The sequence below is a fragment of the Pristis pectinata genome, chromosome 14 (assembly GCF_009764475.1).
Source record: "Pristis pectinata isolate sPriPec2 chromosome 14, sPriPec2.1.pri, whole genome shotgun sequence".
Classification (NCBI taxonomy): domain Eukaryota; kingdom Metazoa; phylum Chordata; class Chondrichthyes; order Rhinopristiformes; family Pristidae; genus Pristis; species Pristis pectinata.
In genome coordinates, this window is record NC_067418.1 from 48,179,296 (window position 1) to 48,192,973 (window position 13,678).

Consider the following 13,678-nt stretch of genomic DNA (forward strand, 5'->3'; position numbering starts at 1 on the left):
TTGCGCAGAGTGTTCTGGGGGCAGCCCGCAAGCGTCGCCACACTTCCGGCGCCAATGTATTGTTGTTCAGAGAGACGCTGGGTGTCCTTGCACACACATCCCTGAAAATTAACATGCAGGCACAGCAAGCAATAATTAGAAAGGCAAACAGTGTGTTGGCCTTTATTGAGTACTAGAGTAGGATTGTCTTACTGGAATGATACAGGACTGGATATTACAGGGATCGAGGATTATGGCGTTAGTGGAACTGAGGCGAGTGATCCACCGTCATTGAGTGACAAAGAAGCAAAGGGGCCAAATGACTTGCTCCTATTAATGTTCTAGAGGGACACACAGGAGGGAAGAGAGTGGGAAGATTGAAAGGGAGGATGGGGTTATTGAGGGAGGAAAGAGGAGGGGGTGAATGAGACAGAGGACAATGGGTTGGATGGGAGAGAGAGATGGAGTGTTGTAGGTGGCAGGGGTAATGGACCGGGAGGGTAGGAAACAGCGGGGAGGTATTGGAGGTGGTGAGCTCAATGCCAGGGGATAGCAGTGTCAACATTGATCTTTTGTTTTCTTCAGGATTCTGAAGGTAGAGATTGAGTAGCGGAAGACAACACAAGAGTTGTGACACAAGGAGGGCTGAAGGTAAATGGTCTGACCTTATATTTTCCTGCCTGGTGTCAGTTGATGGGTTGACAGTTGTCCTGTGGAGCTCTCTGATTTTAATGGACGTTTTGTGAGAACAGTTTTTGTGGGAACTTTTTTTTTCTTCAAGACATTTCAACTGCCGCTTGTATTAAATGATAACAGCGGCAAGCAGCAGGTGCGAACTTGCACTGTTGCTTGCCGCAAGCACGGAGATGAGGGACCACGACACTGTGAGTGATGCAGTCATTAAAAACCCGCAGCTTTCTGAAACCAAACACTGTTTTGTCTCCGTGAGCGGGTGGACTGGGCCAGAGGTATCAGGGCTGGATGTGGGATTTGTCATCAGAGCAGTTTCAGAAGGCAGTTCATGTTACCCTCTGGTTTGCGATCCTGGAAAATGCGTGACTTTGGGTTGGAGTCGGTTTAGTTCCTGTCCCGCGACTCTCTTAGAGGAGTTCCTTGATGGATTGTTGTTGCTTTATTACTGTTGGAGGTCCCAAAGTATGATTTCCTTTAATTACAGTAACAAGGTGACTATGTTAAGATTCCTGTAACACAAGTTTGACTAGCACTATGGCACTTCGTGAAATTATGAAATAAATCCAGATGAATATCTGTAATGGTAAAGCTGTTGAGCTAGCATTAAAAAAAACAACTATTATTAAAAGTATTTACAGAAATAAGGAGTCATGCAGTTTAAGCAGTATGTGACTCCAGACCACTTGTGTACTGCTGACTCTTAAAGACGTACTGAAATATTAGTGTGACTCTTAAAGACACACTAATAATAATATTGTAATAATATTCCTACTAATATTATAAGGCTAACTGGTCCGTAGCCCTCTCTTTTTCACTATTATTACGGCCACTCGCTGGTAACAAACTTATTGGTATTGGTTTATTATTGCCACTTGTACCGAGGTACAGTGAAAAACTTGTCTTACAAACCGATCGTACAGGTCAATTCATTACACAGTGCAGTTACATTGTGTTAGTACAGAGTGCATTGAGGTAGTACAGGTAAAAACAAGTAGCACTGGTTGTCAGCCAGCACGATTTAGAGGATTTTGGAAGCGTTCCCACAGATGAAAAGGTGGCAAATGTAACCCCACTGTTTAAGAGTAAGAGAACGAAAAAATAGAGGGCTACAGACCAGTTAGCCTTATGTTATAAGTAGGAATATTATTACATTATTAAGGTAACAAATAGTAAGCAACAGGCAGTCTGCTGGAGGAACTCAGCGGGTCGAGCGGCATTGGTGGGAGGAAAGGAATCGTGGTGTTTCGGGTCGAAACCCCGCATCAGGACTGAGGGGAGATGAGCGGTATAAAGAGGAGAGGGGGAGTGGTGAGACAGGATTCTGAGGTGACTGGTGGACTGAGGAGGGGTGTAAGATGACAGGCAGGTAGGGGGAGGGGAGCCGGGGTTGGACAGTGGCAGGTGAGTGATAGATGGGGACAGACTTGAGGGGCAAAAGGAGGGGGGGGGACGGGGGGGATGGAGACAGCTGCTGGAGGGAGAAGAGCAGGAACGCAAAGGGCTACCGGTGCTGGACTCTGACAGGTAAAGGAGGTGAGAATGGGAACCACTGGGGGAGAGGTGAATGGCAGTTGGAACCAGAACAAGATGTGGTGGGAACCGTATGGGTGAACTGTGTGTGTGTGTAATGGGTGGATGGAGCCAGGACGGGGGACAAAAATGGGTGAAGGGAGCTGGGGAATGTAGGGGAAAGGGGACAAAAATTGATTGGAAGGGGGGAGGGGGAAAAAGGGAGTATTCCTATTTGGAAAACTCGATATTCACACCATTGGGTCGTAGACTACCCAGGCGGAATAGAAGGTGTCGTTCCTCCAATTTCCATTGCGCTTCATCCTGGCGGTAGAGAAGGCAGAGGACGGACAGGTAGTGTTGGGAAGGGGAGTTAAGTGGGAGCTCGGGACGGTCATTGCAGACTGAGTGTAGGTGCTCTGTGAAATGGTCGCCCGGTCTGTTGGGAATATTAATATGATTGGACAGAGTGTCGACTATGAATGGGAAATCATGTTTGAGAAATCTGGAGTTGTTTTGAGGTTGTAATTAGCAGAATAGATAAGGTGTGTCTGGTCTCTTTGGACCTTCAGAAGATCTTTGATAAGGTGCCACAGAAGAGGTCATGAAACAACTTTAGGGCATGTGGGATTAAGGGTCATATACTGGTGTGGACTGTGGATTGATCAGACAGAAAACAAGAGGAGAAACAGGCCCATTCATGTATTAGACGGCCGCACAGGGTTTGGTGCTGTGGCCCCAGCTCTTCTCACACACTATCAGTGGTTTGGTGAGAGGATCCAGTGTATTATATCGAGTGTGCTCATGGTACAAAGGTGGGTGGCAGTGGGGGGGGGGGGGGGGGGGAAGGGGAGGTGTCACGGACAGGATGGAGATAGGTTTTTGGGGATCTGCAGGCAGACTGTCAATGGGCAGGGGTGTGGAAGATGGAGCGTACTGTGGAAAAATGTCAGGTTGTCCAGTTTGGTAGAAGTAGAAAAGCAACGTATTTTTAAATGACATTTGAATGAATTTTCAAACTTTTTAAATGAGAGTTTGAAAGATGCTGTTGTTCAGAGGACCTGTGTGACCTTGTACACACGTCACTGAAAGTTAGCATGAAAGTGCAGCGATTAAGAAGGTAAATGATATTTATCCATTATAATCTGAGAGCAAGAGTAAGGATGTCTTACTGCAATAAAGAGGTTGCACTTGGGATATTGTGTACGGATCTGTGTCCCAACCTAAGGAAAGATATTCTTGACGTAGAGGGAAAAGCAACTAAGATTCAACAGACTGATTTGCAAAATGGGAGCCTTTCTCTTAAGAGGGAAGATTAAATACAGGAAGTCCCCGACTTACGAATGCCTGTACTTACGAACTGACCTTTGTGGCCCGGCCCCCGATCCTACCACGGGCGGCGGTACACCACCTTTGGCCCAACTCCGGGCCAAGTGTGCATATGCGGCCGGGGAATCCCGGGCCAAGTGCGTATGTGCGGCTGGGGCCATGCACGGCCGCGATCCCTGGTCCAAGTGCGCATCGTGCGGACACTGTTTCCGAGTTGCATACAAAATCGGGTTACGAACAGTCTCAAAATGGAACTCGTTCGTAACCTGGGGAACTTCCTGTATATTGAGCCTATACTGTACAACGTTGGGTATTGATGATACTAAATTCTTGTAGGGCTTGACAGGTGGATGTAGGAATGGTTTCCCCCGATTGGGATATATAGAGCGGGGCTCAGCCTCAAAATACGAGGTCAGCTGTTCAGGACTGAGATAAGAAAGAAATTCTTCACCCAGTGGGTGGTGAAATCTTGGAACTCGGCCTACTCAAAGAGAGCTGTAGAGGCTTGGTCACCAGGTATATTCAAGGCAGGGGATTGATAAGTTTTCGGATATTGAGGGATATGTGGTTAGCGCAAAGAGTAGCATTAAAGGTAAAAGATCAGCCATGGGTTTATTAAATGATGAAGCAGGCAAAAGGGGGCCAAATGCCCTCCTCTATTTCTTAGAGGCCCAGTGACCATTTCATGTGCTGTAATCCTCTGTGATTCAATAACCACTCAGCATCAACCTTGCCGTTAGTTTTGACCACGACGTGGGCACACACACAATCTACCTAGCCCTCCAGTGTCCTCTCAAGCAAATGAGAACTAGATTTTTGCACAAGTTGAAGAACAGCTCGTGTTGAGAATTATGCCCATTGGCCAACATCCCAGATGCATCGGTCACCATCCCGGGCTGCGTCTGCCAGATTGGCACCATCTCCGTGCTGAACACCATTTGGAAGAAGGACTGAGGGCTGCAAGAGCTCTGAACGTACTCTGGTTTGGGGCCTGAATATCTGTCATCATGAGTAGCACAATTACTAACCAAGCTAGTTGGGCTCCGAAGAACATAGCTTGGGTTGTCATAGATATTTAGAAAACTAACATGAAAGGCAAAACCTATTTGACCATTCAGGATGTATCCATCAGTCAGAGAGTCTAGGATCCAAGGGCACAGCCTCAGAATAAAGGGACATCCCTTTGAAACTGGGATAGGAAGGAATTTCTTCAGCCGGAGGGTGGCGAATCTGTGGAATCCATTGCCACAGACGGCTGTGGAGGTCAAGTCATCGGGTGTATTTAAGGCAGAGATTGATAGGTTCTCAATTGGTAAGGGGGTTAAGGGTTACGGGGAGAAGGTGGGAGAATGGGGTTGGAAAAAAAATTGATTGAATAGCAGGGCCGAGTGGCCTAATTCTGCTCCGATATCTTGTGGTGTTATTCCCAATAAATACAGAAAATGCTGGAAACACTCAGCAGTTAAGGCAGCATCTGTGGAGAGAGAAAGAATTAATGTTTCATGTTGAAGAACTTTCACCAAACTAGGAAAAGTAGAAGTAAAACCCATTTTAAGTTGCAGAGGAGGAGGGTTGGAGAGAACAAGGGAGTGTCTGATAGGTGGGGACCAGGAGAGACTGGAGGACACGAGTGGTGGTGGTGCTGGCTGAGGGAGAGTGAATGCTTGTTACTTGCACAAGGTCTGCATGGAGGTTGTGTAAATAGGAGATGACTGACAACAGGGGAGAATCATAGAGCCACACAGTGTGGAAACAGGCCTTTCAGCCCAACTCATTCATGCCGAACAAGATGTCTATCTGAGCTAGTCCCATCTGCCTGCGTTTGGCCCATATCCATCTAAGTCTTTCCTATCCATGTACCTGTCCAACTGTCTTTTAAAATTTATTACTGTACCTGCCTCAACCACTTCTTCTGGCAGCTCAATCCACATACATGCCACCCTTTGTGCAAGTTTCCCCTCAAGTTCTGATTAAATCTTTCCCCTCTCACCTTAAACCTTTGCCTTTTAATTCTTGATTCCCAAACCCTGGGGAAAAAACTGAGTGCATTCACCCTATCTATGCCCCTCATGATTTTATACACCTCTATAAGATCACCTCTCAGTCTCCTACGCTCCAAGGAATAAAGTGCTAGTCTGTCCAAACTCTTCCTATAACTCAGTACCTCAAGCCCTGGCAACATCCTTGTAAATCTCCTCTGCACTTTTTCCAGTTTAATAACATCTTTCCTATAACAGGGTGACCAAAACTGAACACACTACTCCAAGTGCGGCCTCACCAATGTCTTGTACAACTGCACCCTGACCTCCCAACTTCTACACTCAGTGCCCTGACTGTTGAAGGCCAGCATGCCAAAAGCCGCCTTCACCACTCTTGTCTAGTTGCAGCTCCACTTTCAGGGAACCATGCACTTGAATTCCAAGGTCCCTCTTGTCCTACCACACTCCTCAGGGCACTACTGTTCACTGTGAAAGTCCTACCTTAATTTAACTTTCCAAAATGCAACACCTCGCACTTAGCTGAGTTAAACTCCATTTGCCATTCCTCGGTCAACTTACTAAGCTGGTCAAGATCCCCCTGTAATTTTTGATAATCTTCTTCACTGTCCACTATACCACGTATTTTGGTGTCATCTGCAAACTTACTAACCATGCCTTGTACATTTTTATCTAAATTGTTGATATAGATGACAAACAATAGTGGGCCCAGCACCAACCCCTAAGGCACACAACTAGTCACGGGCCTCCAGTCCAAGAAACAACCTTCCAACATCACCCTCTGCTTCCTACCACCAAGCCAATTGTGTATCCAATTAGCCAGCTCTCCCTGAATTCCACGCAATCTATACTTCCAGAGCAGCCTACCATGTGGAACCTTAGAGGTGTACGAGATGATAAGAGGCACAGATCGAGTGGACAGTCAGAGACTTTTTCCCAGGGTGACAGTAGCTAACACGAGGGGGCATAATTTTAAGGTGATTGGAGGGAGGTATAAGGCGGATGTCAGGGGTAAGTTTTTTTTACACAGAGTGGTGGGTGCGTGGAACGCACTGCAAGTAGAGGTTGTGGGGGCAGATACGTTAGGAACATTTAAGGGACTCATGAATGATAGAGAAATGGGGAGCTATGTGGGAGGGAAGGGTTAGATAGATCTTAGAGCAGGATAAAATGTCGGCACAACATTGTGGGCTGAAGGGCCTGTACTGTGCTGTAGCGTTCAAAGGCTTTACTGAGGTCCATGTAGACCACATCTACCACCCTGCCCATATCGACCTTCTTGGTCACATCATCAAAAAGCTCAATCAAGTTCATAAGACCTGATCTCCCACGCGCAAAGCTGTGCTGACTACCCCTAATTAAACCCTGTCTTTCCAGATGCATTCCTCAAAATCCTCTCCAGTAACTTCCCTACCACAGATGTGAGCCTTACTGGTCTATAGTTCCCAGGTTTTTTTTTGCAGCCCTTCTTAAATAAAGGCATAACATCCACTACCCTTCAGTCTTCCTGCACCTCACCCTTGGCTAACGACGTTGCAAATATCTCAGCCAGCGCTCCGCAATATCTTCTCGAGCCTCCCACAGTGTTCTTGTATATTCCTGGTCAGACCCTGGAGATTTGTCTACCTTCAGACATTGTAAGACATCCAGCACCTTCCTCTACTGTAATGCGGATATTCCCAAGACATCCCCATTAACTTTCCCTAGTTCCAGAGAGGAAAAAAAAGTACAACAGTTGCTGGAAATACCCAGCAGATCAAGCAGCAACTATGGTGAGAGCAATTTCTTCGTTACTGTTAGCGTTACTGGTCAGTTGTGATACAAACAGGAAAGGCAGGTTATCTGAATGGTTGAATCTAATATTGAGTCCTGAGTGCTGGAATGTGCCAAGCTGGATGATGTAGGTGCTGTTCCTCAGGCTTTGTTGGAACAGTGTAGGGAGATAAAGTAGCAGTGAATGGACAATTAAAGTGACAAGTTCTGGGTCACCCTTGTGGACTGAATGGAAGTGGTTGGCAGAGCAGTCACCTAGTCTGTGCTTTGGCTTCTGTGAAGCAGAGGAGACCACATTGTGAGCTCCACTTCCCCTAGCCCGACAAATTCTTTCCTTCCTGACACTTACCCAGCTCCCTTTTGAACACCACAGTTGAATCTGCCTCCACTGCCCTGGGTAGTGTATTCTGGACCTTGACCCTCGCTCGTTGCGTTCTTTTGCCAATCAGCTTCGGTCTATGTCTTCTTGATTCATCTGCCAGTGGGAACAGTGTGTACTCTGCCTGGACCCTTCATGGTTTTATCAGAGCCCCTTGTAATGTCCTTCCAAGGAGAACAGTGCCAAGAGCCTATCCACGTCCCTCAGGGCCAAGATGATTTTGGTAAATCTCTTCTGCGCCCACCTTAAACCCATTAGATCTATCCTGAAGAATGGCACTTAGATCTGATCGGAGTACTCCAGTTGTGATCTGAACAACTGGAACCAGAGAAACTGTGTGCTGGAAGCATAGTGGAAGGTGTCATTCAGATGACTGGGAGTGTGTGGGCTTGGAATAGATACAGGCAACCTCTTGCATTACATGGGAGGTTACGTTCCTAGAAAATGGTCCGTATTGCGACTTTCGTTAATGCGAAGACGCATCATCTGCACATGCATCAAGAAAACTGACTTGAAAAAGAATACATTTTGTGTTTATTTATTTTACTTTTTTTCATATAAATTCTGTAAGAGTGAATTTTATTCCATATTTTGGATAGCATATACGAATTCTGTAAGAGCAGATTCCATAACCCAAACGACCGTAACGTGGGGATTAGAATTGGTTTATTATTGTCATATGTACTGAGATACAATGAAAACTTGTCTTTCATACCGTTTGTACAGAGCAATTCATTACACAGTGCATTGAGGTAGTACAAAGTAAAAGAACAACAGAATGCAGAATAAAGTGTCACAGCTGCAGAGAAAGTGCAGTGCAGGTGAAAGGTCACAACAAGGTAGATTATGAGGTCAAGAGTCCAGGCTTATCGTACTAGGGAAACCGTTCAGTAGTCTTATAACAGTGGGACAGAAGCTGTCCTTGAGCCTGGTGGTACGTGCTTTCAGGCCTTTGTATCTTCTGCCTGATGGGAGAGGGGGACAAGGGAAAATCTGGGGTGGGAGGGGCCTTGATTATGTTGGCTGCTTTGCTGAGGCAGTGGGAAGTATAGAAAGAGTCCATGGAGGGGAGGCTGGTTTCTATGATGTGCTGAGCTGTGTCCACAACTCTCCACAGTTCTTGCGGTCATGGGCAGAGCAGTTGCTGTGCCAAATGGTGATGCATCCAGATAGGATACTTTCTGTGGTGGAGTGTCAAAGGGGATGTGCCAAATTTCTTAGCCTCCTGAGGAATCAGAGGCGCTGGTGAGCTTTCTTGGCCATGGTGTCTACGTGGTTGGGACCAGGACAGGCTATTAGGATGTTCACTTTTCAGAACTTGAAGCTCTCAGCCCTCTCAACCCTCAGTACCGTTGATGTAGACAGGAGCGTATACACCAGCCCCCTTCCTGAAGTCAATGAACAGCACTTATTGGTTGTTAACCTATCCCCTGAATTGGTGACAGAAGGGAATGGTCAGAGATAGACCATGTGAAAAAGGCTGCAGCGTGGAAATAGGCTGCAAAGGAAAAGGCCATGAAACTTCTGTCTGAGGGCAGGAAGCAGCACCAATGCACTCATCAAGGTACTGGACAAGAAGCAAGGAGAGGGTCCAAGTAAGACGGAAGTAAGTGTTCTACGTTATACCACAGAGCAACATATAGCTTGGGTCCAGGCTGGTTCCCATAGCTGCGCCTTTGATCTGGATGAAGTCAGCGGAGTTGGAAAAGTTGACCAATATGAGAACATATTCAGCCAGGTTAAAAGCAGGTTGTGCTGGAGGGATACTGGTTGGTCTTTGCACAGTGAAAAAGTGAAGCGCCCTCGGGCCCACCCTGGTGTGGGGTGGAGCTGGATAAGGAAGTGTGTCACGGTAAAAGTGGGTCATTGGGGACCAGGATATCGAACTTTGTAGAAACGGAAGACAAGGTCAGAGGTGTGACAAACTTCAGCGGGAAGAGGATGTAAGAAACTGAAGTGTGAGGTGGCCAATCAACACTATGTGCCTGCTGAGCCTTAAATAAGATCCCGGTGGATGTTTTACCTCAGCTTCACTATGCTGCCCAAACCTGGTGTCTTCATTTCCTGAACTATGAAAGATTAGAGACTAGGACAAAGCGATAAAGAATGGAGCTGAGGTAGGAAGAAATAAGTTGGTTAGTAAGCAATATCCATTGCAAGAGACTCACTTGATGACCTGAACTGGGATGAGGAAGCAGGGAGCGTTCCCATGCTGGATGAGGGAGCATTCCCATGCTGGGGTACAGGAGCAGGGAGTGTTCCCGCGCTGGGATGAGGGAGCAGGGAGTTGTGTGATGCAGGTAAAGCAGAGCAGTACATGGATAATCCGGGAGCATAAGATCAGATATCTTTATTAGTCACATGTACATCGAAACACACAGTGAAATGCATCTTTTGTGTAGAGTGTTCTGGGGGCAGCCCGCAAGTGTCGCCACGCTTCTGGTGCTAACAACTTCCTAACTGTCTTTGGAATGTGGGAGGGAAACCGGTAGCACCCGGAGGAAACCCATGCAGACACACGGGGAGAACGTACAAACTCCTCACAGCGGCGGGAATTGAACCTGGGTCGCTGGCGCTGTAATAGCGTCACGCTAACCGCTACACTACAGTGCCTGCCTTTTCCACGATTGGATGCAATCATACAAATTTACATCATGCAACCAGTCCGTTCCACCCATAAAGAGCTCCTTAGCCTGATCCCACTCCAAGCCCTCAGTTGATAGTCCCTGCACGTCATGGCTCTCCACATGCTCATCCAGGCATTCTTAAAAATGGAGAGGGTTTTCTGCCTCCTTCCAGGCAGTGAGTCCCAGACCCAGCACTGTCTGCAGTCATCGAGCACATAATATTTCCACACTGGGATATTACAGCATAGATTTCTTTCACTTATCAGTCCAGAGACTCTTTCTTCACTAGAGTAAGAGAGGAGAATTGTTTCAGATCATATCTCTGCACAAAACCACATTGTCCTTCGATATTAGAACACAAAGTGTCAGAGGGCAAGGTGAGCAGGAGATTTGTCAGCGAGTGGAATTGATGTATGTTACAGTATTTGTGGAATGTGGTGGGTTGGAGGAGGAGGTTACAACATTGTAAACTCTGCTCTACTGTTTGTATATTTTGCAGAATTCTTTCTCCTTTCATAGATAGCTCTGTATCATTAGTGAACTCATAGAGCCATACAGTACAGAAACAGACCTCTCGATCCAACCAGTCCATACTGACCGAGATTCCCACCCAAGCTAGTCCCATTGGCCCACGTTTGGCCCATATCCTTCTGAACCTTCCCTATCTGTGTACCTGTCCTAGTGTGTTTTAAAAGTTGTTATTGTACTTGCCTCAACCACTTCCTCTGGCAGCTCTTTCCACATACATGCCACTCTTTGTGTCAAAAAAAAAGTTTCCCCTCATGTTCCTATTAAATCTTTCCCCTCCCCACCTTAACCTGTGCCATCTAGTTCTTGATTTCCCCAAACCCTGGGAAAAAGTGCGTGCATTCATGCCCCTCACGGTTTTATACATCTCTATAAGATCACCTCTCGGTCTCCTACGTGCCAATGGGGAAGAAAAAGTCCAATTTGATCAACCTCTCCCTGTAACTCAGTCCTTAGAGTCCCGGCAACATCCTTGTAAATCTCCTGTGCCTTCTTTCCAGCTGCATGAAAACGATGTAACAATGAGGTAAATTGTGAATAGATGAGGCCTTGGTCTTCTCCCTGAGGCACCCCACTGGTACCAGTCTGCAACCTAATGATAACATGTTTCCTGTGCTCTTAACCATTTTCTTTGATCTTAACCTTGCTCTAATCCCCTAGAGTCCTTCCTGTACGTAACAATCTTCTGTGGGACCTTCTCAATACCTTCTGAAAATCCAGGTTTTCTATGGGCACTGTTTCCCTTAATCTTCCCTGCTCACACATCCTTACATTTAGTGGATGTGGCAAACACTATTGTCCTGTGGAGACACAGGAGAGTGCAGTTACTGGAGCAACAAACAATCTGCTGTCCGAGCAGCATCTGTGGGGGAGGGGGGTAGTGGTAGGAACTGTCAACGTTTTGATTCGAAACCTTGCATCAGGACTATTGCCCTGTTATTGAATATGATGACTTTGCCTAACTTTATAATTTTTTGTGCCCTCTTATCAAATCCTTAATCATACCAGCAATATTTTGAGTATAAATGTAGGCTTACTCATCTCTAGTGTCCTTATTCTTTCTCCCTTCCTAAATTATGGTGCTATATTTGCCACCCAATCTATTGAGAATGTCTCAAAATCTGGGGAATTTTGGCAGATCCACGCTGACACTTCCGCTGATCTGCAGGGAATTTGTTCCTTTCTCCTTTAATCATACTAATTTGTTGGAGGTGAGATGCATGTTTGCAGCAAGAACGGTCGAGAAAAGTGTTGGATGGTGTTTCACTGAAGTTGGTTCTGTTGTAGACTTGTTTATTACATCAAACCTTGTGTGCCATTGTAGAGCAAATGTAAAATGGAGACATAGGACTGCAGATGCTGGAACCTAGAGCAACAAACAATCTGCTGGAGGAACTCAGCAAGTTGAGCAGTATCTGTGGGGAAAGAAGGAATTGTCGACGTTTTCGGGTCGAAACCCTGAATTAGGACTGAGAGGGGAGATGGCCACTATAAAGAGAGGGGAGTGGTGAGACAGGAGCCCAAGGTGATTGGTGGACTGAGAGGGAATGAAGGATGATGGGCAGGTTGAGCTAGGGAGGGGAGGGTGAATGACAGATGGAGGGAGAAAGTGAGGTGTGGGGAGGTCAGGGTGAAGGTGGCGGGTAAAAAGCAGGAACACAAAGGATACCAGTGCTGGAATCTGATAAGCAAAGGAGATGATAATGGGAATCAAATGTAAAATGCAGGCGGGTTTCTGTGAATGGCCACATTTGAGGAAGGGGTGTTCTACTGTCTCCCTCAGTTGGTGGCTTCAAAAGTGTTAGTGAGGTCAAAAAAAAGGCCATGTATACTGGCTGGTGCTGCTCCCTGCCTTCTCTTGGTTGTTGAGCAGTGAAGATCACATCCACTGTGTCTCAGGACCGATGGAATTCATGCTATGATTTGGAGAGCAGCTCTTTTGACCATTGGGAGTGGGGTGGTTGAGGAGGACCCTAGGCACTGACCCTCCCTGTGACAGACAGCAGAGAGGCCCCCCTCTGTCGTTACAAAAAGTAAATTGGACCTGTGACAGTACAAAAGAAGGCGTTAAAGCCAGGGAATGTAAATGGTCGAAAGGATTCCAGATTGTTGGCAAGGCCGGCGATTTCTGATTCTGTGATTTCAGAGCCAGTAGTTCTAATACCTTTCCACCTCTCTCCTTTTGAGATGCTCGTTTTCATCTTTGTATCAGACCAGCCTTTTGACTACCTTTCCAAATACTTTTCCAATGTTATCCAAGGTTCAGCTTTCAGCAATTGTTCTCAACGATTCAGAAACAGCTTCTTCCCCTCCGCCATCAGATTTCTGAATGGTCCATGAACACTATTTACTTATTTTTGTAATTTATTAGTAATTCTTATGTCTTTGCGCTGTACTGCTGCCGCAAAACAACAAATTTCACGTCATCCAAGTCAGTGATAGTAAAAGTGATTCTGATTGCTCTTCTCCATGTTAATGATTTTATATAATGAAAGCTGTTGTGTGGACCTCTGTTGGTTTTGATACGAACTTCTGGGTTTTGCTGACCTGGTCAGATATTTGTTGGACATGTAAATATATGAACGTATGCAGGATTAGACCGTTTGGCTGCTCGTGATGCTTTGACATTCAGTAAGATCATAGTTGGTCCTCTACAATGGCCCCACTTTCCAGCATGAACCTCACATCCTTCAATACATAAATATCCTAAAATATCGATCTCTGTCTTTGAGTGTATACCATTACTGAGACTCCCCAGCACTCTTGGGCAGTGATTTCCAAAGAGTCACTGCACTCTTGCTAGTGACTCTTTGGAAATTTTATCTCTTTTCCGTCCTATCCCTTATTCTGATACTGTAACCTGT

At 46.1% G+C, this 13,678-nt stretch overlaps 1 protein-coding gene across 1 annotated transcript in view; it reads left to right on the top strand.

The window, feature by feature from the left end:
- Positions 1-615: 615 nt before the first annotated feature.
- The window catches only part of celf1 (cugbp, Elav-like family member 1), a 56,864-nt gene continuing 43,801 nt past the window's right edge, over positions 616-13,678 (top strand). The window contains exon 1 of the mRNA XM_052029087.1: positions 616-630. The gene's annotated coding sequence lies outside the window, so the exon portion shown is untranslated. The remainder of the gene's footprint in view (positions 631-13,678) is intronic.